The sequence below is a fragment of the Electrona antarctica genome (genome assembly GCF_951216825.1).
Source record: "Electrona antarctica genome assembly, chromosome: 19".
Lineage (NCBI taxonomy): Eukaryota > Metazoa > Chordata > Actinopteri > Myctophiformes > Myctophidae > Electrona > Electrona antarctica.
The window spans coordinates 10,744,650-10,768,357 of NC_136800.1; the positions used below are offsets into that span (position 1 = coordinate 10,744,650).

Genomic DNA, 23,708 nt, shown 5'->3' on the forward strand with positions numbered 1-23,708 from the left:
GTGTTCAAGTTCAGGAGACTTCGGAGAAAAAGCAATTCTCCTGAATGCTGCCTTCCAGCATGGCATGGAAACGAGTGTGGCATTTGCATTTCTTTCACTATAGTAAATGCTGCATTCGTGGTCTGGAGAGGGAAGTTGTTTTACAGGCGGGTAAAAGGGCAGGGGCTGAAGCCCCCTTTGATGTCTATGTGTGCAAGTCCCTGATGCCACATGAGTAAATCTATGATTGTGAAGACTGTCTACAACCAGACGCAATTGCAAGAACTTCCGATCAACCCTTATACTAATTACTAGACTTGTTGTCAGAAATGATGTAGTCAATGTGTCCCGACCGAAAGAATAAGGTCACGAATACAAGCGGCCGAAATGTGTTTTCTCTGACGGGTGGCTGGCATCTCCCCTTAGAGATAGGGTGAGAAGTTCAGTCACGTGAGAGAGACTCGGAGTAAAGTTGCTGCTTCTTTGCCTGGAAAGGAGCCAGCTGGTTCGGGCTTCTGGTTAGGATGCCTCTCGAGCGTCTCCCTATAGGGAGGTCCTCGACGCACATCCCACTAGGAGGAGACCCCGGGGCAGACCAAGGCGCAGATGGAGGGATTACATCGACTCACTGGCCTTGGAACGCCTCGGGATCCCCCAGGAGGAAGTCACTAATGTTGCTCTGGAGAGGAATGTCTGGAGCTCTCTGGTGGAGCTGTTGCCCCCCCGCGACCCGACTACAGATAAGTGGCATGTCAATTAAATCAACAGGCTCACAACGTGTGGTTTTGTGGGTGACATGTTGTGAGCTTGTTGATACATATACTGTACATACTGTATACATATATTTTACATAATAAACATACAACTGTATAATTTTTTATTTTATTTTGTATGTATTTGTTTGCTTATAAGTGAAGATTTTGAACTTTATCACAAAATATTGGCCAAACAGCATCAGTAATTGGTGTTTCAAGGATTCTCCAAAATCAGGATTGGCATCGGGCCCCAAACTCTAGTTGAAACTGCAACCCTTTATTATACCCAGGGGGCAAAGGGGGTTGACCTGCATTTGTCATAACATACAAAGTTGTCCACCAGAAATAATATCTATGACCCCATAGGATCACAACCTATATGGACAACTCGGTCAATTTTGTTGCGAAAGTCCAATATGGCCGCCCCCAATATTAGCCCCTATTAGTTATAATGGGGGGTGAATAGGGCAAAATTTTAAACTGAGAGATATTTCCACGAAACTTCTCAGGTTGATCAATGATATGAATACGAACATTTTTTGTATTGCAAGTTTCCATGAAATCCAATATGGCCGCCACAATATGGCCGCCACAATATTAACACCAAGAAAATAGGTTTTGGCTCTAACTTCTGAACCAGATGAGCTAGAAATGCAAACTTGGTGTCTATTTCATGGTTTCTGACCATGAGAGACTCAATGGAATACCTATTTTTATTATTGGATGTGTCTGGACCCTTATTGTGCATATTTACAAGATGGTGGCTACCCGAAATAGTGCTTTACCATGATTTCTACCATGATTGTTGACTGTTTTGGCAAACACAAGCAATATTAATCCATTGGCTAAGATTCATGGCACAGAAGGAACATATTTTCTTGAGCTTGCATATTGTCAAAATGGCTGCAAAAGAAAAGAGACATTACATTTCCTGTCAGATCCTATTACCCAGGGGGGCAAACCACCCCTTTTTGGATACCTGCATTTGCCATAACATCAAAGGTTGTCCATCAGAAATATCTATGACCCAATAGAATCACAACCTATATGGACACACCGGTCAATTTCTTTGCTGGAAATCCAATATGGCCACCACAATATTAGCCCCCACTAGCCTATAATGCGGGTAAATAGGGCAACATTTTTAACTGAGGGATATTTCCACGAAACTTCACAGGTTGATCAATGATATGAATACCATAATGGTTTGTATTGGAAGTTTCCATGATATCCAATATGGCCACCACAATACTAGCACCCAGAAAATAGGTTTGGCTTTAAATTCTGATCCAGATGAGCTATAAATACAAACTCATGGTTTCTAACCACGAGAGATATATAAATATTTTAGCCATAATTTCCCTCTATTAAGTATTATTGTTCTGGGGTGTTTCTTTGCAGAAAGACATCCCTCTGGCTGTATTTTGGTTTTGTTCTACTGTTTCTGTTGGCATTTCCTCTGTTTATGTTGACAATCATCCCTGGCAGGGACGTGCATCGCCAAGCCGGACATCGCTTCACTGAGTATGGATGGTCTCTCAGTGATGGTCCCCTGTCCATCTAGAGCCAGCCTGGCCTATGCCAGGGACTGGAGACAAGATGCAGCAGGAGCTTCACTCCATTCCTGACTGGGGATGCATCACCATTACCTTGGACTCTGGCTGGCATCCTGTCATGAAAGGACGCAATGAGAGAGATCAATGTCCCTGGACAGCCAAACTTGCCAGGGATCTGCCACAGGCCCTCACGATTGACTGTGTGAAAGGCCTTGGTGAGGTCGACAAACACCATATAGAGACCCTTCTGCTCTCTGCACTTTTCTTGCAGCTGGCAAATGGAAAAGATCATGTTACAGGTACCTCTGCCTCCGTGGAAACCACATTGGGATCCAGGGAGAACATTCTCAGCATGGCTGATTAGCCGGTTGAGGATGATTCTCGCTAAGATCTTTCCTGTGATGTTCAGGACTCAGGAGGGCTATACCATGATGGTTATCGCAGTATGCCCCGTCCCCTTTTCTCTTGTAAACATGCACTATGGATGCATCCTTGAAGTCTTGAGGGACTTCCCCCTCTTCCAGATGACCTGGTACAGGTGCCAAGCCTCCATTCTTGTAGATGTCTGCGGGCAACCCATCACCTCCTGGTGCCTTTCCAGAAGTGGTTTGTTGGAGTGCTTTCACTGTCTCTGCACTGGTGGGGGGGGGGGGGGTCAGCCAGATCAGCTTTTTTTGGCAGCTGGGGTATCGTGGCAATATCCTCTTCGGAAATTGAGGACTCTCTGTTTAAGTGTGCTAGGATGTCACTCTTGTCAGTGAGCAGGACACTTGTCAGAGGAGCGGACTGGAGTTGAGCCAGTGGTTTTGGGCCCATAAAGAGCACACAGAATGATGCATGCACCTGAGACATTCCCAGTCAGGAATGGAGTGAAGCTCCTGCTGCATCTTGTCTCCAGTCCCTGGCACATGAACAGATTTTCTGGCAGCCTTTGATACAGCTACATGATATTGTCTTGTTCATTGACATAGGCCAGGCTGGCTCTGTAGATGGACAGGGGACTGCATTCCTGTCACTGAGAGACCATCCAGACTCAGTGAAGGAAGGGATGTCCGGCTTGGCGATGCACGTCCCTGCCAGGAATGATTGTCAACATAAACAGAGGAAATGCCAACAAACAGTAGAACAAAACCAAAATACAGCCAGAAGGATGTCTTTCTGCAAAGAAACACCCCAGAACAATAATATATTTCGTGGTTAGAAACCATGAGTTTGTATTTCTAGCTCATCTGGTTCAGAATTTAGAGCCAAACCTATTTTCTGGGTGCTAGTATTGTGGTGGCCATATTGGATATCATGGAAACTTCCAATACAAGAAATTATGGTATTCATATCATTGATCAACCTGTGAAGTTTTGTGGAAATATCCCTCAGTTAAAAATGTTGCCCTATTCACCCGCATTATAGGCTAATGGGGGCTAATATTGTGGTGGCCATATTGGATTTCCAAAGAAATTGACCGGTGTGTCCACCCACATAGGTTGTGATTCTATTGGGTCATAGATATTTCTGGTGGACAACCTTATGGCAAATGCAGGTATTCAAAAAAGGAGTGGTTTGCCCCCCTGGGTAATAGGATCTGACAGGAAATGTAATGTCTTTTCTTTTTCATGTTTGCAGCCATTTTGACAATATGCAAGCTCAAGAAAATGTTCCTTCTGTTCCATGAATCTTAGCCAATGGATTAATATTGCTTGTGTTTGCCAAAACAGTCAACAATCATGGTAGAAATCATGGTAAAGCACTATTTCGGGTAGCCACCATCTTGTAAATATGCACAATAAGGGTCCAGACACACCCAATAATGAAAATAGGTATTCCATTGAGTCTCTCATGGTCAGAAACCATGAAATAGACACCAAGTTTGCATTTCTAGCTTATCTGGTTCAGAAGTTAGAGCCAAAACCTATTTTTTTAGTGCTAATAATGTGGCGGCCATATTGTGGTGGCCATATTGGATTTCATGGAAACTTGCAATACAAAAAATGTTCGTATTCATATCATTGATCAACCTGAGAAGTTTCGTGGAAATATCTCTCAGTTTAATTTTTTTCCCTATTCACCCCCCATTATAACTAATAGGGGCTAATATTGGGGACGGCCATATTGGACTTTCACAACAAAATTGACAGAGTTGTCCATATAGGTTGTGATCCTATGGGGTCATAGATATTATTTCTGGTGGACAACTTTGTATGTTGTGACAAATGCAGGTTTCCTAAAAAAAGGGTGGTTTGCCCCCTGGGTATTACCTGTTTTTTAGCCGCTACCTCTGGTGGCTGTGACATTTTGCTACGGCAAAATAGCAATCTGGATTAGAAGAAACAGGTTGATGTAATAAATAGACCATAGATTGTATGGCCGTGGATGCTGCCCGCAAAATGCATCATGGGAATTGTAGAAACTCAGAGAGAGGCCAAAACAAATAGAAGGAGTAATTTTAACTGTCATTATGGATTGTATTGTAAATAGTGTTGATTCACTGTGGACCTAGTGGTTCACAAGCCCTGTGCAGTTAGACGAGGCTAGGTGTGCCTTGAGATTTTGCGAAAACCACACATTAGTATTGCAGTATACAACTATAAAACAAAAGTTTATGAATTAATTTTCTATTTAATGTCAGTACTTTGTGCGCACTCATTTCCCAATACAGGTGTAAATTCTATACTCAAAACTTATTTTATGTACCACTTTCAATTCGGCACCCCGGTGTTGTGCATGTCATTATATGCTATAATTTTACTTTTATTAATTTTTAAGATATTTTCAACGCGTCACAGGGCAAAATGTTGCTTGTAGATCTGCTATTTTTTGCATGAGGTGTACCTTGAGATTCTGACTTGCCCGCATGTTTGAAAACCACTGCTATAGACTATATGATAACCATCAACAATGAACTGAAATGCAGTTAAAGGCATCCCTTTTATAATACAATTTATATTTATTGTTGTGAGTTGAAAACCTGCAAAAAATTGATTTTACTGTCTAACATCTAACATTCTGTCCTTCATGCAATATACGCTGCAGGAATTATGTGAAACTACTGGACCTGGTTTGAGAATCATACAGTAACTATTTTTATTAGGCCATTCTGTCTGTGCAAGCACAATGTGACTATGATTTAGAGGTAAATTTGGGTTCAGCTCAAATCAAGAGGTCACATATCCTTCCATATTTGTCAACTTGATATAGTGCTGGCAGCCTAATTGAAAGGCAGGAGGTTGCTGGGTTGGCAGCTCAAGCACTTTAGAGTGTTGTTTTCTTTGGGTGAATGGAGAATCTTTTAACTGTATATTTTTCTTTTTCCTGTATGGATTTCACATTTGCATGGAAAAAAAATCTTTCTTGTGTGTTTGGGTTTCCATTGTGTGGACAACATAAAGGGCTCTGGGATGGGATGTGGGAAAAGGGAGTGTGCAGTTCACTAAAGTGCATGTTTTGGTGTCTATTTGACAGTCTCGGTCATTGGCTGATGTCAGTGGATACACAAACTCAGTGGCCCATCCCCCCTTTTTCTCATCCTTTATCCACTAAAGGAAACCATTGAAGCCACTGCTACTGCAGATATCCCACAATATGGAACCCAATTGGCTCACTTCCAAAACATACAATTTCCAATCTCTGTGCTAAAGCATCTTGCACTTTAAACCGAGAAATTAGACTTTTGTGGTTGCACTGATATAAAATTACTTCAGAATGAAAATTGATCATGAGTCCTTTTAGTATACACTGTAAATTTAAATCTGTCTGTGGTTCTTTAAACACTATTTTGAAAGGAAGTAGCTCAGTCATATGATTTGTCCCTGACAAAATTGTGGTCACAAACCGATTTCGTTGGCAAAACTACACGAGGTATACATTTCACACAAGCATTTTTATTTTATTTTATTTTTTATGCGTGCTTAAACTTTGTCCTCAGTACTAATCAGTTGTAATGATGTTTAGATCTCTTGCATGTGAAACTCACTGGACTGTGTCTAGTGCCGTGGGGTTTTCACAGACATTATGGGCAAAAAGAAGCCTGCAAATCTTTCCTCCTCAGTCATCCTTATTCATTGGCTGGATATCCTCTGCTGGTTCGAGGGGATCTTGCCAAGGCTTGGCCACATGCGAGAGGGAAAGCCATGTCCCATCAGCTTAACTTGAAAGTTCACCTCTTCAGGCCGTACCATGACCCATTGTGAAGCATTCGTGAAATGCAGGGCGTTCTCCCCCGTTTCACTTTACTTCCTTGTGAACGGCCAGAACGGGCCCTCTCTTACCTCCCCCATTCTTCTCCATGTGCCACTTCTCACTGCTTCCTGCTGCTTTCCTTGTTGTACAAATACAGTTGGAGGCCATCGATATTGTCCTTTTCTTTTTGCTGAGGTTTGCGTGATCTGCGCAAAAGGACAGTTAACCCATTTTGGGCGGGAACCCCTTTTGGTGTTTTAAACATTATGTTATAATTTAGCTATTACAAGCTCGAGCTTGTAGGTCTGCTATTTTTGAAAAATCGTGAAAATATTTATTTCAGAAAACTGGAGGATTTAGAAGGATTTTTTTAAAATTTTGAGGTCAGGCCTAAATGGGTCAAATGATAAGGGACAATATCGGTGGCACCCAACTGTAAATGCTGTGCGTATGAAGTGTTTAATAAGTGTCCACATTTCCTATTTGATAGGAAATAATAAATCCCAACTCACTATTTAAATAAACACAATGTGTTTGCATTCATCAATAGCTAATGAGAGAAAAGTGTGTTAGGCACACGCAAGGAACTATGATTTGCCAGGTGCTGCTATTTTGTCATTGAGAGAATTTGGCAACAGGCTATTACTTAGTTGGCACTACTGCCCACGGCAGTCATATTCTCACATGACACTGACATAGCAACTGAGAGTGAGTTTCTTTTCTTTCGTTGACCTCGCCGTTAATTTGTATGGAGTCACTGACTAAATACTAGGGTATGAGGTAAAGCAATGTGGAGCTCGACGCAAGCGTCATCAGTCCAATTGTTCCTGCACACAACATCTTAGTTGCGTCAAGGTCTAGCCTCTGACACCATAACTCAGACATACAGTAGACCAGAATATCTGCAGCCAGCTCTGTAGGGCTGGATCCAATTGAAAGTCACCCCTAACTACATCAACAGAATGATGATGTTGGCATGGCCGATTGAAATACCTTTCACATCCCTGTGACTGATTGTCAGCCCCGTCACATAAAAGCAGCCACCCCGGTGGATCCTGTTACACACACACGTTATTTGAAGTTGAACCATTACACTTATCTTCACTCTTTGTTCTCACCTTATAGAAGAGGCGGGAAGTTGAATTTCAGTAAGGGCATCCCCAAGAAGCTCTCCAAAGCATATTTTGCTGGCTATATAGAAGTGAAGCATACAAAGTGTGCTTACTTAACATCTGGGGGCAACATCCAAAAGGGCAATATCTAAAAAGAAGGAAAGAACTAGAAAAGGTGCCCCTCTGGGCACAGGTGTCCACCAGGATAATTGGCGCTTTTAATCCAGAGTGACTTGCAGTAAGCATTTAAGTTCTGCAGAAATTGGCCTCATGGTGGCGCAACAACAGGCAGTTGTGGAAAATGCAGGGCAAAGGTTTTGTCTTGGCCTCTAGGGAGTGCACCTACAAAGTTGTACACAGATTGTGCAATATAGGTAAGAACATGAATTGGCCTGCTATAGCGCCACCATGAGTCCACTTTTTTAAGTGGCATTTCTTCCTCTGCCTAGTGGTAATGTGTGTGCATAATTTCACAGCAATCGTACGCTGTGTTCATGATTTGAGGCATTTTGTACAAAACTGACAAATCTGCAGAACTTTGGTAGGCAATCCTAATGTGGATGGAATATAGGGAATATAGGTCCGTGTTGATCACATGACTATAGAGTTTATACCGAATTGCGTGATGTATGGATAAAATGTGCACGAGTAATATAAAGAAATGTGTTTTGCAAAAGTCGGCCTCATGGGGGCGTTATAACAGGCCGTTGTGGAAAAATTGGGGCAGAGGTTCGTTGTTGGCACCCAGAGTGTGTGTGTGCAGTTCGGCATCGGCCGCTGGAGATTAGCTGTACACAGATGGACGGACGGACGGACGCACGCACACGGACGGACGGACGGAGTGCAAAACATACTCTCTCCCCATGGCTTCGGTCTGGTGGAGACAAAAAGCAGAACAGCTAATTATTGTTATTGTCAGATACTCCCTCATAAGTTGCCCTGAACCAGAGCCATAGAGACAGAGTTACGACAACTCTCCGTTCACTTCATGGGGCCAGGCTCTTCTACATAGACTTCTATTGGTTTGTCCCCATTTGTCCCTTCAAAAGGGGACAACCGGAAGTTTACGGAATGCATTGGAGACTATGGAGTACATGAACCATGTTCATGTCCATGAACCATGGCTGTTTTCTGCCCCCTCAATGTCGTATCTTACTCTATGGCTCTACCCTGAACTAAAGGCCGACTGATTGATTGAATAATTGATTGATTGAAAGATTTATTAACAGACTGGAGAATTACAGTACATTTCAAGCACAACTCAATACAAAACTGTTAATTGTGGACGACAGCATAAAGCATTACACTTGTTTACAATAGGGTCCACCATGTTCAATTGATTATAACATTTAGAGACGTATAAAATACAAATATACACTTCTATATAGCCAAAAACAGGAAATCATGCACAGAGGAGGTAAAAAGGGTAAAAACAACAACAAAAAACATATACAGTGAGGGGAAAAGGGGGTGGGTGGGGGAATCAGATTTTACGGGGGCCAGTTTCGAATTGCAGCCGCCCGTAGGTGCCCTTTGAGAGCGCATCTGAAGGAGTCAAGGGATTCGCATGTCTTAATGATTGTTGGGAGGGCGTTCCACATTTTGGTGGCATAGGAGCGAAAATAATTTAGAATTTATTAACAGATTGGAGAATTACAGTACATTTCAAGCACAACTCAATACAAAACATGTAATGCTGATGCAGGTTATTGGTAGACACTCCCTAAGCAGGCTTCACGGGGCTCTTTAAAATCCTCCGGTTGCCCCGCGCCCCCTCCCCCACACACACACACACCCGCTGTAAACAAACATGGAGGTCTCTCTCCATAACTCCGCTATATGTTTCAAAGTACAAGAAAGAGTGAATAAACAACCTGTAATTTAATGGTCCACCTATACCCATACATGTCAGGCAGGGAAAACTGCTGAGTCACACGACACAACTATCTACAATGTGACAGTGAAAGACGTTTCCTCTCCAAGTTCCAACTGTGTTTATTCTCCAGGTGAGTTAGTGTGGTGCGTGCGTGTGTGTGCGTGCGTGTGCGTGTGTGTGTCCTATAAGCGTTGCAGTCCCTTTTCAGAAGAAAAAACTCTGCCCTTTTTTTCTTCTATCTAATTATTTGTTCGGCCCAAAAAAACGTTTATTGTCATGATTTGTCAACTCAGATGTTTGGCTTTGTCCGAGGCTTAAATGTCTTTAAATAAATACTTTTTGAAACGTCTATGGGAAAAATGAATAGGGAATTATTTCCTGGTATTAAAACAATGATAAACTCATCAATATTGCACCTGTACAGAAAGCTTGGTTATCATTTCATAGAAATACACCATAGATGTTTATCATAATGGGCTTCTACTACCCCCCCCCCCCCATCTCTCCCTCTCCCTCTCTCTCTCTCTCTCTCTCTCTCTCTCTCTCTCTCTCTCTCTCTCTCTCTCTCTCATATAATTATGTTGAGCCAATAAATTAAACAAATGCATTCATTTGAGCTTTTCTGATGGTGACATCACAGGGAAACCCAGAAACCATTGGCTGTGTTTGTGTCTACATTTTTTGTCCAAAATGAAACAGTAGCCTACAGTACGATATAAAATAGATACATTATCATTTTGTCTTTCTTTCTTTCTTTCTTTCTTTCTTTCCTCCCAACCTACTCCGCATCCTAGGAGCCATGGAGGTACTGTGCCCCAGCCTGGTGTAGAAACCCACATGCCAAAAAGGTTGATTCCTTCCATGCCATTAACACTCTCCGGATCATAACTGGTTGCCTGAAGCCCACCCCCTAGTTTTAACCCGCCACGGATTAGTTGTTGAACGGCGACGGTGTTGTTGAACTAATGCCTGTCGGACTGTTCTGTGTCTAACAAACGTATGCCTGAGATGAGGGCGTGGCTGCACGAGGTGATGAACCAAGACGGCATGGCTCTGAATGGCATGGCCAGTCTGTGGAAGTCCAACACCCCACCATGAATGTGGTGAGAATGTGAATGCTGAACCCTGAAGCTGGACCCTGAAGCCTGCTCTACAGAAGTCCCCTGCGGCCACTTTGCTACACCAGTATGCTATGTGCAGAACTAAATATCAACCAGGATGAACGTTAACCAACAAGCATCTTCTGTATGGGGGGGGGGGCTGCCAAGGCTGAGACTGAGAAGATGGCAGCCGGGAGAATGGGTCTGGTCGGTCACTGCCATTGACACCGGGATCTCCCAGCAGGGGAGAAAAGTACTGGCGAGCTATGGATGATTGACATGTGACTGGAGACACTGGAGAAGCTCTATCTCTCTATCCATGGGTTCCAAAGTTTGACTCTTGCCATCATAAGTAGAAGACGGCTCCAGGTAGGAACCCTTTTTCCATTTTTTGCTGCTGCTGCTCTTGTTGTATGCTGTGTTTTGATATGTGATTCAAGCTGTCATTTTGGGATCCAATGGCCCAACATAACATTGGCTGTTTCTGTCTCTGGGATTGAAATGTTCTGTTGGAATAGAAGACTGATGTGGATCTACACAGTACAGTACAGTATGTCTGCAGTGTTTTGGCTGATGTTGAAGGTTGTGATCTGTGACAGGGTGGCTGATTTTGGTTCATCTCCTCTGTCTATGTAGGCCTAGTCCACTTTTTCTTTCTTTCTTTCTTTCTTTCTTTCTTTCTTTCTTTCTTTCTTTCTTTCTTTCTTTCTCCCTCTCTCTGGATATAGGAATCTTGCTTTTTCGTTCGTTGCTGTGTCATTGAGCCATGTTTGAGTGAAACAAATGCTTTTCTGATGGTGGCGTCACAAGGAAACCCTTGGTTGTGTTTGTATCTGAATGAAACTGTACATTGTAAATTGGGCCATAGCTTACAAAGTTAACAATGTTTGAGTGGTGCAAACCACTCCAACAACTGGCTTTGTACCCGTGTACCCGTGCACCCGTGTTTGTTCGTACCAAAAAAACGAGCATGGTTACTATGGTCACTGACATTACGTCAGACCACATCTGATCAGGCTATATAAGACCTTGCACCACTCAGTTCACACGGGTGTGATTTTTTTCTCTCTCATGCAATATTTTGTGAAAATGATGTAACACATGATGAGTGGTGACATGCATTTATATAATATTAAATTATGGGATATGTGTTATCCCATAATTAGAATTTTCAAAATATGATATACAGTGTTTTATGCTAATAATACTGTTAGCACAATCATATCTTAAATCCAATACCTGTATTGAATTGATTTAAACAAGTAAGACGCGTAAACGCGGGAAGCGAACGGGAGTCGAACCCGCGGCACACTGCCAGACTGGATTACCAGCCAAGGTGCCTGGACCATTGAGCCATGGCCCAGGCCTCCTCAGACAGCTATAGGAATAGCTGTCTGACAGAACTGAAACTGCGTTTCTCTGCATGTATTACGGACAATTATGGGGAAAAAGTGATTGGTAACATCTTGTGTATCGCAGTTGGACTGTGTAGTTGACCCAAGACCAGCCAGTATAGGGGGTCAACGGTGAGAGGAACTTCTCGGTGGAGATAGTAATAATAACTAAATTGGGTGAAAAATGAAAAAGGCTTAGTTTAATTAAATTCATTATAAATATCTCGTGTTTGACTGACTAGATAGACTGATCACGCCCTGACCATGTTGAAGCTCCCTCTCCACCGACAACGCGGTCGAAAGAGAATCCCTGACCCCGAGTGCCAACAACAATAGAAGATGTGACATGGGAACATCTCAGCTGTCTGGTTCTCCAACATTGGACACCATGAGTCAGGACTGCGAGGGGATAGCCCCGCTTCCAGCCCAGAAGCAGACAGAGGAGGAGGTGGCTGTTCTCATGGGTTTCACAGTGAACATCCCCTTCGCCTCTCTCTGCCCCTCATCCTGTTTTTCCTTCCTCCTCTCCGAGCGTCTGCTACCAGGGAACCACACGTTCGAGGGTGGAAAATGATGGTCCCGTGTCGGCTTCCCAAACAATCGACACTCCCTCTGCAGCCCACTCCAATGGCGCGGTGGGAAAGAGAATTTCCAAGGGCTAAGCAGACGCGATGATCTCCTCTGCCAAATGGAGCACGGTGCCCATAAATGGGTCAGACCTGGTCACTTTGGTTCACTTCCGAGCGGCTGATTCAGCACTGTCAATTTATAATGGTTAAAACATTACATTTCAATGAACTTCAGACACGGGCATGGGTACAGAAATGTAAAAATTGTAAATTTGTTAGATTGTTATTGTTATTAACTATTAATATTACCATTCATTGTAGCTGTAGTAGTAGTAGTAGTAGTAGCAGTATTACATTACTGTAACATTCCAGACAAGCCAGTTATTTCCAGTGATGTAAAGCCCCCTGAGATCTCCCTCTGAACTAAGTGGGTAGCCCTGACCCTACGATCTCCTCCATGTCTGTTAACTGAACATTGACCCCTCCAGTTCCGACCAATGCTCCTGGGATAAAAAGACTTAACACAATCCTGGCTGGAACAAGAGCAGGGCCCACCACTGCTTCTGTGATCCGGGCATATATTATTGTTGAATTCAGAAGTAGTATTATGGTTATATTGGTCTGCAGTCGGTCTACAAATTCCTTAACAACTTGTTTTACGTTATATACATGTTTTCTTTTCTTTTATTAACCACGTTCATCATGGCAGTGTTGTTTTTGGCAGCAAATTTAGATTTTAGTTTTAGTCATATTGAATAGTTTTCATTTAGTTTTAGTCACATTTTAGTCACCTGGAATGTTTTAGTGTTAGTCTAGTTTTAGTCGACTAAATCTACGGTTGATGTTGATTTTACACTTGCTGAAAATAAGCGACGCGTTGTGAGCTTGTAGATCGGCTATTTTCAGCATGCAACCAAGTGTAAAATGACTTATACTGGATTTCTTGTCCACTAGTCCCTTCCTAACATTTTAGTCTAGTTTTTAGCTGTTGACGAAATTGTCAATACATTTTAGTCTTAGTTTTAGTCATATGTAGCTTAGTTTTCATTTTGTTTCCATTTAGTTTTCGTCAGTGAAAAAAGGTAGTTGACGAACATTTTTCGTCTTAGTTTTAGTCGACAAAAACAACATGGCATGGCTCTATTTTTGGTAAGTCTTTTAAAATTCCTCAGAAATATTCCAACATGGCTCACAATGTGTCGCATGATCGCATCATGACACTTTGTGAGCTAATTTGATTGGCTATTTATTTGTGTTTGGATTTGTGTTATGAACAAGTGAATGGACACATTTAGACCAGATCTGACCAGTGTGACCAGAATGACGCCAATGAAGATATGTTCACGCTACCTTTATACTACTGTCTTTGTCGTATAGGGCAATATTCTGTGGCAAGCCATTGTAATCAGTTGTTGTGTGCGTGTGTGTTGTGTTTGAACAAAAATAACTGCTAATGGACGGCTGGATATTCTTGCAATTTGGTATTTCAGAGATGATTAACTTTTAGTTCCAAAAAAGGTCAAAGGTACAATCAAGGTCAAGATCAAAATCAAGAACAGATGGATGCATTTCCATGAAACTTGGCAGGAATGATCAGTAGGCTGCACTGAAAACATGATTTAAGTTTTTGGGTCAAAAAGTTCAAAGTTCACGGTCACTGTCACAGGCAGTCAAAATTACATAATCGGCCATATCACAAGTCATTCACTCGTCCAAATACGGACTGAGGACATTCTCCCAGATTTTGTTGTTAAAAGTAGGCGGAAATCATTTGTGTAAATTAAATGCATTGCAGAAGCAGCCCAGTTTTCATGGTGCCAGCGAACCTTCATATTGGGGCAGTGACAGGATACAAGCCATATACGTTTGTTAGAGGCTGTCCTGGCCAACGTTCTAGCAATTACAGAACCAGTTGCATTTAGAACACTGGTCAGAGGTTCTCAACATTGGGATCGGGGACGTCCAGGGGTCCTTGAGGGGGTTCCAGGTGGTCCCTGGCTAAATGATTGATAGTTGGGGAAACAAATGGACACTTAATATTCTGTAACTCCAGATCTTGTGAACATATACACTCCCAGAGTTAAATTATTTTAGATTAGGGTCCCAGTCAGAGATCAAATAAAACACCATCATATCCATGGCCTAATCTGCATATCACAGTGGGGGTCCTTGAAATTGATTCATTGATTTTGAAGTACATACATTAAACGTAATTAAAACATTAGAATAAAATGAAGAAGGAACTACAAAAGTGTGTTCCTCAGGGCACAGGTCTCCGTCAGGCCGGGTTGCCTACCCAATACCCATGGCCCCGAAACTTTGGAAGGCATTGAAGGCAATCATTGCCATTTGGAACGGGATCTGAAATTTTTGACTCGGATATCTTGATCGCATGACCCCAGAGATAATGTACGGGTTTGTGTGAGTTTTGTACAACATCTGTAGGAGTAGTATTCACAAAGTGTGTTTTGATTAAAACACATTGTGGCAGAAAATCTACGGTTCAAGAGGTATAGGCCAAAATATGAAGTGGGCTGTTGTAGTGTCACCATGAGGAGATTTGTAAAAATGGGGTGGAGGTTCATCTTTGGCTTTAGTGGGAATGTGTGTCCATCAATCAGGCAGCTGTATTCATGATATGATGTGTAGACTTTTGTTCAAAACTGGCCACCCCCGCAAATTTTGGAAGCCAATCATAGCCGATAGTTACGGAATATGAGAAATGTGACACATACGTTTTGATCGCTTGACTACAGAGATAAATGTATACCAATTTGCGTGAGGTTTGGACAAATTCAGTATGAGTAGAGGGGGGGAAAAGTGTTTAGAGGTTCTGCTCTGGCCTCCAGGGGGAGTGTGTGTGCGCAGTTTCAAGCTGAACGGTCCAACGATCCCGGAGATTAGCTGTTCACTTCACAGACAGACAGAAGGACGGGCGGACACACGGGCATGAGCGAAAACAAAGTCTCTGTCCTTCCATGCCTTTAGCCTGGCGGAGACAATAAAACAAAAAAACAAAAAGGATGAAGTATAAAACGTACCCTGTCTTGCTTCTACGATTGTACATATCAATCAAATAATGCAATAAACAAAGTTGCAAAGTTGAGAATTACTGATTTAGATGGCGGAGAGCTCAGATCACTGTGGCATCGTGAGACAAGGAGAGATATAGGTGTTGGTGTGTGGGCAGGGTTTGCACCCCCCCAGATGCGTTTTTGTTTGTTGTGAAATGCCATCTGGCTAATCTGTAACCGAGTACACTTCTACCTTGCTGCAGTGTTGTTTTTTGGCAGCACATTTTGATTTTAGTTTTAGTCATAGTCTCTTGAATAGCTTCCATTTAGTTTTAGTCACCTGGAATGTTTAGACTAGTTTTAGTTGACTAAATGTCATAAGATTTTAGTTGACTAAATCTACAGTTGATTTAGTCGACTAAAATGTATTTTGGCGGGCCTTGATGCTGTTATAATGACTGATTTTACACTTGCTGAAAATAGCCGATCTACACAACGCGTCGCAGCGCGGCTATTTTCAGCATGCAACCAAGTTTAAAATTACTTATACTGGATCTCTTGTCCACTAGTCCCCTCCTAACATTTTAGTCTAGTTTGTATTTGTTGACAAACATCGTCAGTATATTTATTCTTAGTTTTAGTCATCATAGGTTAGTTTTCATTTATTTTTCCTCAGTGGAAAAAGGTAGTCGACGGACATTTTTTGTCATAGTTTTAGTCGACGAAAACAACACTGCCTTGCTGTGTGTGTGTGTGTACTGACCAACTGAGCCTCTCATCTGGTATTGAAGCTGCAATGCCTCTAGTCTGCACTGAAAGTCCCTGCAGAGAGAGAGGATGGCTGAGAAGATCTTCGGGACTTCACTCCCATGTATCCATCCGGGACATATAACACTAGCACTATTTGACCGATCGAGGCCTCCAACCAAGGGGCCAGTGAGGCTATTCAACGTTGAAGGTCTGGTTTCCTAGTGGTAGGAGGAGGGACTACAGGCGGACCCGTGGATTCATGACCGGGAAACCCCGTGCAGCTGGGCTTTAACATTGAGCGCTCGGTTGCATACGTCACTCCGGACCTCAAAGTTGAGGTCCGGAGGAGGGACTTCCGGCAGTCTTCCGGGTGCTTCAAAACGCCACTGAGCAACTTCCACTGACATGAATAGCTGGGGGGGCGGAGCTTCGCGCCAGTTCAGTCTCTATCCTTTTATATACTCTATGCCTCCAACACAGACCTGTTTTCCCTTCTGCCCTCTGGCAAGAGATGCCGCAGCACACAGCACAGAACTTAGCAGGTTCTGTAAAAGCTTCTTCCCCCAAGCCCATCAGGCTCCTTAACTCCCAGTAATCCCCCATCACACACACACACACACACACACACACACACACACACACACACACACACACACGTGCGCACGCACGCACAGGTGTTAGGGTCTAATCTCAGAAACCGCTGGACCGATCAGTGCCAAACTTTTACGCTGTAAGAAATACCACTCCGGCCTGGGCCATGGCTCAATGGTCCAGGCACCTTGGCTGGTAATCCAGTCTGGCAGTGTGCCGCGGGTTCGACTCCCGATCCCGACGGCCTTTACTGCATGTCTTCCCCCTCATCTCTCTCCCCATTTCCTGTCAGCCTACTGTCTGTCCCTCCATAAAAAATATAAAATAAAGGCGAAAGCCACAAAAAAACATTTAAAAAAATAAATACCACTCCAAATATTTCCACCTATAAGCCACTTTTGTGGGAGGGGCCTTTGTGGGAGGGGCCTTTGTTTCAAACATGTTGAACACATGCATCCTGAATCACATACTATAATTGAGTGACCTCTACACCAGGGGTTCTCAACCTGAGGGTCGTGACCCCTCAGGGGGTCCCGAAATTATTTAAATAAAAAAAAGGAAAAAAATGCGACTGAATGGCTGGAAAATGGAAATTGAGAGTTTACATATAGTACACATAGTACATGCATACACTTTCCTTAATGATTATATCTGGTTTCAGTATTCATTTATGATGTATTATCTCTATCATTAAGGTTATTGTAGTGGTCAATTTGTATTGGTGGTGGGAAGGGGGGTGGGGCGGTGGGCGTGAGACATGGCCAAAGCATTTCCGGGGCTCAACCAGCCAAAAACGTTGAGAACCCCTGCTCTACACAATACAGATTTCACTTAGACATACCCATAGGGGAGCCACAAATGGGACATATGTCACTGTTTGTTGCCCAAATGTAACTTCACCAAATTAGGTATGATCTCTAGGGGAATCGACTGTCATACAGCTTTTTGATTTTCCATATTGTTTGCTTGACTGCAACCTCTGCAATGTTCAGTAATGCTAGTTGTGACCTGTACAGTATGTCAGTAACAAATCTGTATGACAATTTAATATGGCCAAGTGCACAACGCCTCAAACATTGTTCTATTCACCACGAGCATTGTAGGAGCCAAAGAGTGCATAGTCACAGTTATTTTCACTTGATTGGTGATGGGTGTGGGCACCGCATTGGTGCTCCATTATTGGTGGGAGCGCCTCTGTGGGTGGCCACCAGACAGGTCACAAATACAGGTGTCTACCAGCTCACTCTAAGGACGCTTGAACTTGGAGGCAGGGTGAGCTGGGAGCGATACATTTTGTTGACCGCACTCGCACTTTATTTGATACTTTGGTTCATTCACAATTGGTTTTGCTCACTGTTTGATCATTGGATTCTTTGCACATATTTATTGCATACGTATTTATTATTGAAATTGTATTGTAATATTTGGTGCACTGAACTATATAAACATTTTAAACTTATGAGCTCGTTTGGACATGAATCATTTTATCATTGTTTGTGGCGCGTCATTACAGTTTGTTTTTAGCTCCCAGGGTTAGCCTGCCGGCATGAGTAATTCATTGGGAATTATTATCAGCCATTACAAGCATGTCTATATGATTTATTCATGTATTTATTTTAGGACCGACTGAGCATCAGCTCATAGCCTTGCCAAACAGCATAACATTAAACGACACCTGTGCAAGTAGCAACATGTCATGTCGGTAACTCTGCAAACAATCAGTCAAAGAAATAAATGAGCCCTAGCTGCCCTTATACAATTCATTGAAGCTTTGATCGCCTTTCACTCCTGCATATGTGACTCTTTTTGATACAGAGACAGTCATGGCGGCAAGACTAACTGTTCAGGAGAGGAGAAAAACTGTTTTTTTAAAATCCAAAATGAGATAATCGCATACTTCACAGCATGTCTGAAATAAATGTCAGAGCTGACATGTTTAATCGACATTAAACATGTAGCTAGGTGTAATGTTAGAGTCCACAGAAGTGAACCTTTCAAGCCTGTTTTCTCAACTCGCTGTTTTCTAAGACATTACTACATCTAAGAAGCCATATCTCCAAAACGGGTGGGTCAAACTGAACAACCAATATGTCAATGATTCCCTGCTTTCATATATGAAATATGACAAAAAAATAAAAAAATAAATCCAATAATTTACTGTGTGTCCAAGTTTGGTCACATATTGTTCAATGATTCGGGAACTGTTGATTGTGTGTGCCTTGCTATATTTGTAGACCACAGTGGAAATAAGTTGATGACTATACTGTGTTTTACTAGTGTCAAGTGACAAGTGTCAAAGCCAAGCTTGACACTCTTGCATCTGTCCCTTTCTAAATATGTCTTTAATTGTATAGGTTTCGAAAACTATACAATTTCTGACATATTTAGAAAGGATAGCTTGTTTGCTCATTTCTATAGGGTGGAAGGAAATAGGCGAGTAACGTCTATTTGTGCCACTGTCCACGCTGATTCTATTGAGGGTATGCACATGCATAAAGTGAATGGCAAATCGAGTGGCAAAGTGAGTGACAACGTGAGTTTGACGTCGTTTAATGCAATCAAATACAACTTTTCTGTTTGAATTTATGGGCTGTCGTGGCCAGAAAGTAGTTTTTTGCCACTCAGTAGGCATTCCTGCATAGTCCTTCCGGGTTTGATGATGATGTCACACGCATACCCTCTATTCAAGAGACTATATGATGACTAAAATCTACATTTTCTGTCAAAATCAACACTGCTGATGGCTGCAGCCCACAACTTATAGCAGTGGTTCCCAATGTGGGGTCCGGGGACCCCCAGGGGTCCTTGAGGGAGTTCCAGGGGGTCCCCAGCTAAAGGATAGTTTGGAACCAAATGGACCCCTTATGGGTCTGTAACTCTGACTTTTCCGGAAGTGCATTATTTGTCAATGGAACCCGGCGACTACTGGCGATAGCTGGCGAACAGGCGATGGTTGAAAAGTGGGCGGAGTAATGTCGGCCGAAAAGATGAAAAGAATTCATCTTTTGGGCGACATCGTCCGGCGATAGTGGGTGATTAGGCGATAGCCAATGAAATTCAAGTGGCGCTCGCCCTTGTTCTCCCGCTGTTAAAGCGCACAGTCCATTTGGTTCCATTTGTACACTCTCAGAGTTAAATTAACATCGATTTTACAATATAAATTGGGGGTCCCAGAGATAGAAATGCCATTAAATGGGGGTCCGTAGACTAATACATGTCAACCTGGGGGGTCCTTGAAATTAAAATGGTTGCGTATCTCTGCTAGAGCTGTAGAACTCACGCATATATTTTCTAATGGGGGTCCACGGGCCAATTAGTGTCAATTTGGGGGTCCTTGACATGAAATAGTTTGGGAACCACTGACTTAAGCCAAATTCCATGGTAATACCCCAAATCTCGGCCACTCGCTCACTCACACTCGGTCACTCCAGCATGGTGGTGTTACGGTGAAATTGGTGACCTGCTGAAATATGTGACAATCGTGTAGACGATCACATAACGTCAGTGTCTGAATGTAAATTGTTGCAGTTTGTTTATTAGAAGAGTTCAACCTAGCGGTGTTCATTCATGCCACATATTTAAAGACCTCCTGGCTCCATGTAAGTTGTAAGTCCACAAGATGGTCACACATTTCATCAGGTAACCAATTTCGCCATAACACCGCAATGCTGGAGTGATCGAGTGTGAGTGAGCGAGTGGCCGAGATTTGGGGTATTGGAATTTGGCGTTACAGTACCCAGCCCTGGGAAGGCCACTCCACTCCAGCACCCCTTTATAGTTAACACTTCCAGTGCGCCGGAATCTTTCAAAATAAAGGCGCCCAGCAGATGAGGCAGATTTTACTCTGAAAAGCGCCGCCTTCCATTACCCCCCCAAAACCGGGAGGCATAATCTTCCATTACTACCTCGCGCTGTCACATTTGATGTCTCTCTAGAAGCGTTTAAATATTACAAACGAGATGCTTGGTTAAGTCAGAAATGAGGACAGAACATCCGTTTTGATCAAAACCATGGAGAGCGCCGTAGATTTAGAGTAAAGAGACAGTTTAGTCGGGCCGCACACAAGGAAGTGAACGGCAGTTCGCATGCGCGAAACATGTCTAGGATCGCTGAAGAAGGCATGGCCAAGCCAAAAAAATAAATGCCAAACTTTGCACACACACACTCCCTGGATGCCAACGATGAACCTCTGCTCCAAGTGTTCCTGAACCGCCTGTTTTAGCGCCACCATGTCCGATATGTCATATTCCATCCTGATTGGCTAATATTGGCTTCCAAAGTGGCATGCAGGATTGGCCCGTTTTTAACAAAAAGCCTCTAATCATGAACGCAGCATGCAATTTCCATGACATTTTTCACACACGTTCCTACTAGGCTGAGGAATAAATCCCACCCTTTTCACATTGGCCTGTTATAGCGCCACCAACAGGTGGATTTGTGCAAGACGCATTTTTGGATCAAAATGCCTCAAATCATCCAATTGCCATCAAAGGTGTAAGAAGAAATGACAGCCTTTTCACATTTTTAGCATTATTATTGTGGGGTCGCAAAAAGAAAACTTTGGCACCTAACTAGTCCTACACGCTTTCACTTAGAAACTCCGTTCAAACTTTGACATGTTCAGCTCTTGAATATTTGAAATGTTAGTTTCCGAGATACTATTTTACTTAAATTATAATGGAAGTCAATGGAGGATTTTGATACGTCGCAACTTGAACTTCTTCATACTTTCACCTGGAGACCCCATTCACAATTTAAAAACATCACCTTACTGTGGACATACAGGCCTGAACTTTTTATTTTTAAATGTTCTTTTTAATATATATATATATATTGAACTTTTAAAACTTAAGTGATACTTGACCCTCCCTATTCCTTCATACTTTCACAGAGAAACTCAATTCACAGTTTCAAAAAAATCCACCTTACTGTGGACATCCACGCTTGAGATTATTACTTACTGAAATAATTGGCAGTTTTTGTCTGTCTGTCTGTCTGTCTGTCTGTGTGAGAACGTATTGTTAAAGTGACAGTTTATTATCAATACCATTTTGTACAGCGTGACTTTGGCTGATCGAATGTGAAAGATATATATTTTTTATATTTGTATAATAATGATTATGAATGAATCATTATAATTCCCACTCACATGCAACAGTCAGAGATATATACAATGTCAAAGAGTGCACTGCTGGGACCTTGACTGCATTCATTTGTACTATTTATAGGCTATACTACACTTTTTTTTGGCTTGCAACGACCCCACATTGTTTCTTCTGGAACAATAATTTCTATTTTTTATGGTATTCTCAATTAAATGTATGTGTCGGATGCCACGTCATTTCATTCTACTGTGCACGTATATGTGTAGTTTGAGTAGCAATTAAATTAACCTTGAACATTGAACCTTAGCTTTCGTCATGTCATAATTTACACAGGCAATTCCTCCACATCGCTCTTTCATAATCTATTGTGTTGGACAGCAACATTGCTTTTTTCATCACATACTGGCCGAATAAAACTACTGCACTGTGTGTGCTCAGTGCTGGTGTTACACTAACACTAAAAACTCAGCTTCCCATCATGCACCTGTGCACAGTGTGAAGCTCAACAGCGCCACTTTGTCACCTGTTGGTACTCTAAACCAGGGGTTCTCAACGTTTTTGGCCGGGGACCCCCGGAAATGCTTTGGCAATGTCTCGGGACCCCCGCCCCGCCCCCTCCCGACCCCCAATATAAATTGACTGCTACAATAACCTTAAACCATTTTGGGCGGGAACCCCTTTTGATGTTTTAAGCATTGTTATAATTTAGCTATTGAAAAATAGCAGATCTACAAGCTCATAGCGCGCCACCGAGTGGCGCGCTATGAACTTGTAGGTCTGCTATTTTTGAAAAATCGTGAAAATAAAATTTAATTTATTTATTTATTATTATTATTTTTTTGAAAATATTTTGGGGACCCCCCAAAATAATTTGGCGACCCCCCGATGGGTCGCGACCCACGGGTTGAGAACCCCTGCTCTAAACAGACAGACAGACAGACAGACAGACAGACATTGCTGTTCCTTGGAGTGGCTGCACCACTCAAAAATCACTTTCATCATAGCAGGGGGTCAGATCAGTGGTCACATCATACTCTGACCGAATTCCCTTGCTGCTCCTCTTCCGAGACCCATATACGAATCCCATAGCCAGCACGCAATCCTGAAATGCAGGGAGGGAGGGCAATCGGAATGAGGAAAAGGAATTGCCTGATCAGCAGGCTTCTGTTTTTCTTTTCTTTTTTTCCTTTTTTGGTCAAGACATTGGCATTCTGTTTCCCAGGTTGGGAACTTGGGTCAAGTGCGTACTGTGAGCGGGGCAGCTCCACCGCCCGCCCGCTGGCTTCTTATAGGCTTAGGCCACTGGTGGCACCTGTCTCCTCTTCAGCGCCAGGCTGGGGAGACTGCACTGCTAGCCTTGATCCTCACGCTAATTATTTTCAAAGCAGGCCGGATTTATATCATTCTCCTGCAGGCGCCAAAGGCCCTGCGGCTGCCCCATAGGAAGCAAGCTTTCCTGGGCCTTTCTCTCTTTGCCTTTGGGCAGAGATTGTCACCGTGGATCTGAGTGGCGCTTGGACACCACACAAGCATGTGCCCAGTGCACGATAAAATCCAGAGTGTTCATTTCATAGAATGTACAGTTGGGTGCCACCGATATTGTCCCTTATCATTTGACCCATTTAGGCCTGACCTCAAAATTTTAAAAAATCCTTCTAAATCCTCCAGTTTTCTGAAATAAATATTTTCACGATTTTTCAAAAATAGCAGATCTACAAGCTCGTAGCGCGCCAC

At 42.7% G+C, this 23,708-nt stretch overlaps 1 protein-coding gene across 1 annotated transcript in view; it reads left to right on the top strand.

Moving 5' to 3' along the window:
• Positions 1 to 10,485: 10,485 nt before the first annotated feature.
• wnt3a (wingless-type MMTV integration site family, member 3A) overlaps positions 10,486 to 23,708 on the top strand; it is a 93,450-nt gene continuing 80,227 nt past the window's right edge. Inside the window, exon 1 of the mRNA XM_079488821.1 lies at positions 10,486 to 10,920. The gene's annotated coding sequence lies outside the window, so the exon portion shown is untranslated. The remainder of the gene's footprint in view (positions 10,921 to 23,708) is intronic.